At 39.1% G+C, this 2,787-nt stretch overlaps 1 non-coding gene across 1 annotated transcript; it reads right to left on the reverse strand.

Annotated features, from left to right (window-relative positions):
- Positions 1-2,149: 2,149 nt before the first annotated feature.
- LOC122644391 lies at positions 2,150-2,256 on the reverse strand. The gene has a single exon (XR_006330323.1). It is a non-coding gene; the product is annotated as a small nucleolar RNA R71 (small nucleolar RNA).
- Between the last annotated feature and the right edge of the window lie 531 nt (positions 2,257-2,787).

Below are 2,787 nucleotides of genomic sequence, written 5' to 3' on the forward strand. Positions count from 1 at the left end.
AAGTCATCTATGGGAAACTCCCCCAATGACCTCCATTGAACGCATAAGGAACTGGAGACAAGGAAGAAGTATCCCCATTACTCCTAGTAAGCCCGGTGAACGCATCAGATTCTTTTTCTTCCTTTATTCATGAAATTACTTCAAATAAAACTTAATAAGCCTTCCAAGTCTCAATTGCAGAATAGCAAGAATATGATGATCTGAATAGAGATTTGGAGAATCAGAAAAAAAAAATTTTGAAGTATTGTGGTAAGAAGAAGAAAGGATTAGGAATTTGTGCAAATTTGCAGAAATAGAGGGGTTAGATTTGGGGATCTTCGATGGAAAGGCCTAGGTTTGAAGACAAAAAGGAATAGAAATTTCTTGAGATTAGAGATCAGTCCGAATCTCGCGAAAAGGAAGCAACAAAAACTGAAACCCATATAGTACTTTCCCAGAATACCATCAAGAGAATTGAAGCCATTCATTACTAGGATCGGAGAACTACGACTCAGGGCAAGTGACATAATACGATCTAAGAACGTCAACAGAGAGAATTCACAACAGAAAAAACACACCAATCAGATTCTGTAGCAGACGAGTTCAAAGAAGTCCCCTTTAGATAGAAAAGCATGAAATAACGAAATCAAGTAGATGGAAAAAACTTTTAGATTAACAAACCTTTGCCTTTGGATTGCAAGTGACTCCCATGTTCATCAGATCTCCAAAACTACCTTTCTCTTTCAAATACTGGCTCAGCAGACTACAAGTCTGTGAGAAGTTGGGTTTCTTCGACAATCTCAACATCTTCCAGCCGGAAAAGCTTCCAGTTTCTGAATGATCAGACAAACTCGACATCTTTCATGGCGTAAAAAATTGAACAATAAAACAAGAAATTCTGGGAACTTTGATGGAGAATTAGATAGTAATCGAGCCTTGTATCCTTTGATTGATTATGAGACTGAGCGAGCGAGCGACCTTTGAGCAGGAAGAAGAAGAAGGAGAAGAAGAAGGAGGAGGAGGAGGAGGAGGAGGGGAAGGGACGGTGATGGGTTGGGAGTTTTTTTACAATTACCACCCCAAAAGGGCATTTTGGTCTTAAAAAAGTTGTGACAACGGCACACACTCACGACTAACCCCCTCCGTTACGGGTATGTAACGATGGGGGCCAGTTAGTTATTAGTATGCAACAAGGGAGGGTAACAATTGTTTCAAAGTTTTTTTTTTTTTGGGGGGGGGGGGGGGTAATAGTAAATATGAAAGATTTTGGGGTGGTAATTGTAAAAAACCCATTTTTATTTACCACTTTTGTAATTTGGTTCTTCGTTATCGGATGCAGCGAATTCGAGTGATGGGATTCAAGTGACGGAATCATCTTCATTGGAGTTGGGCAACTTCGTTAACCAGCTAAGTTCTTCTATTTTATTTTACTTGCTTAATTAAATTTTCTATTTTTATTAGTATTAGTTCTCTTAATTAGTTTTGATCACTCAACCATTAATTGGTGTGCTCTGCCTAAGTTGAAATGGGATTAATCACCTCCCTTTGTTCGACCCGTAACTATGATTTTCTCGTACGCTTGCGGTATTATTTTAAACTCAAACAAATTTTTGGCACCGTTGCTGGGGAGGTGACTTAATTCAGTTTTTAACCGATTCGGAGTACTTTTGCATTATATTAGAAGAAAAAAAAAAGGGAAGTTTGTGCTTTACTATTTTGCTTGTTTGGTTTTTATTTTGTATGAGTGTTTGGATCCGAAATTCTAAGCATCGTTTAGAAAGAATAGAGAGACCAATCATGGTTGAGAAACAACCTAAAACCCTCCGGAACCTTTTCTATCCCGCTCAAACGGCACAACCATCATGTATTCATCTGCCCGCTGCCCAAGGAAATAATTATGAATTAAAATACCAATTCATTAGTATGCTGCCTCATTTTATGGGTTGGCTTCTGAGGATGCCTATCTTTTCCTTAGGGAGTTTGAGGAAGTTTGTGTCCTCATTAAGATGCAACAATTTACAGATGATGCTGTAAAGTTGAGATTCATTACTTTTCACTTAAGGATGGAGCCAAGAAATGGCTTTACAGTTTGCCTAGAGATTCTATTACTACATGGGATCAATTTATTGTTGTCTTTCTAAAAAAAAACTTTCCTTTGCATAAAACGAACAAAATCAAGAATGACATTCTTCAATTTAGGCAAAAGCCAAATGAATCATTTTCCAAACTCATGGAGAGATTCAAAGATTTGCTCCAAGAGTGCCCTCACCATGGTCTTGATATGTGACATCTTTGCCAAATAATTTATGAGGGAATTGATTACCATACCAAGCAGATGTTGGAATCCATGTGACCACAGGGATTCACATCATTCACAAATGAAAACGATGCTTGGGACTCTTTGGTCAACCTAGCTGAAGCTAAAAAGACTCGTGAATGGGAATCAACTCAGAAGAGTGAGAGAACAGTGGTAGGAAAGAGTTTTTTTACTGAGGGAGGTGTGGCCAAAGAGGCTCAGTTGGATAGTCTTATTAAGAGACTAGAGGCCATAGTTGTTAAGGGACCTTCCCAAGTCAACTAGGTAAACCCCATTGTTCCTATGTGTAGCTGGTGCCAATCTCCAACCCATGTGATGGCGGAATGCCCCCACAGCTCTGGTATGAATGGTAGTCATGAGAACGTTAATGCTATGTTTCAAAACAATCCCTATAGCAATACTTACAATCCTGGGTGGAGGAGCCATCCCAACTTCTCATGGAACCAGGGCAATAACCAAGTAGGAGTAGGTCTATCTAATTTCCAGCCTCA

This window comes from Telopea speciosissima, chromosome 10 (genome assembly GCF_018873765.1).
Source record: "Telopea speciosissima isolate NSW1024214 ecotype Mountain lineage chromosome 10, Tspe_v1, whole genome shotgun sequence".
In the NCBI taxonomy this organism is placed as follows: Eukaryota; Viridiplantae; Streptophyta; class Magnoliopsida; order Proteales; family Proteaceae; genus Telopea; species Telopea speciosissima.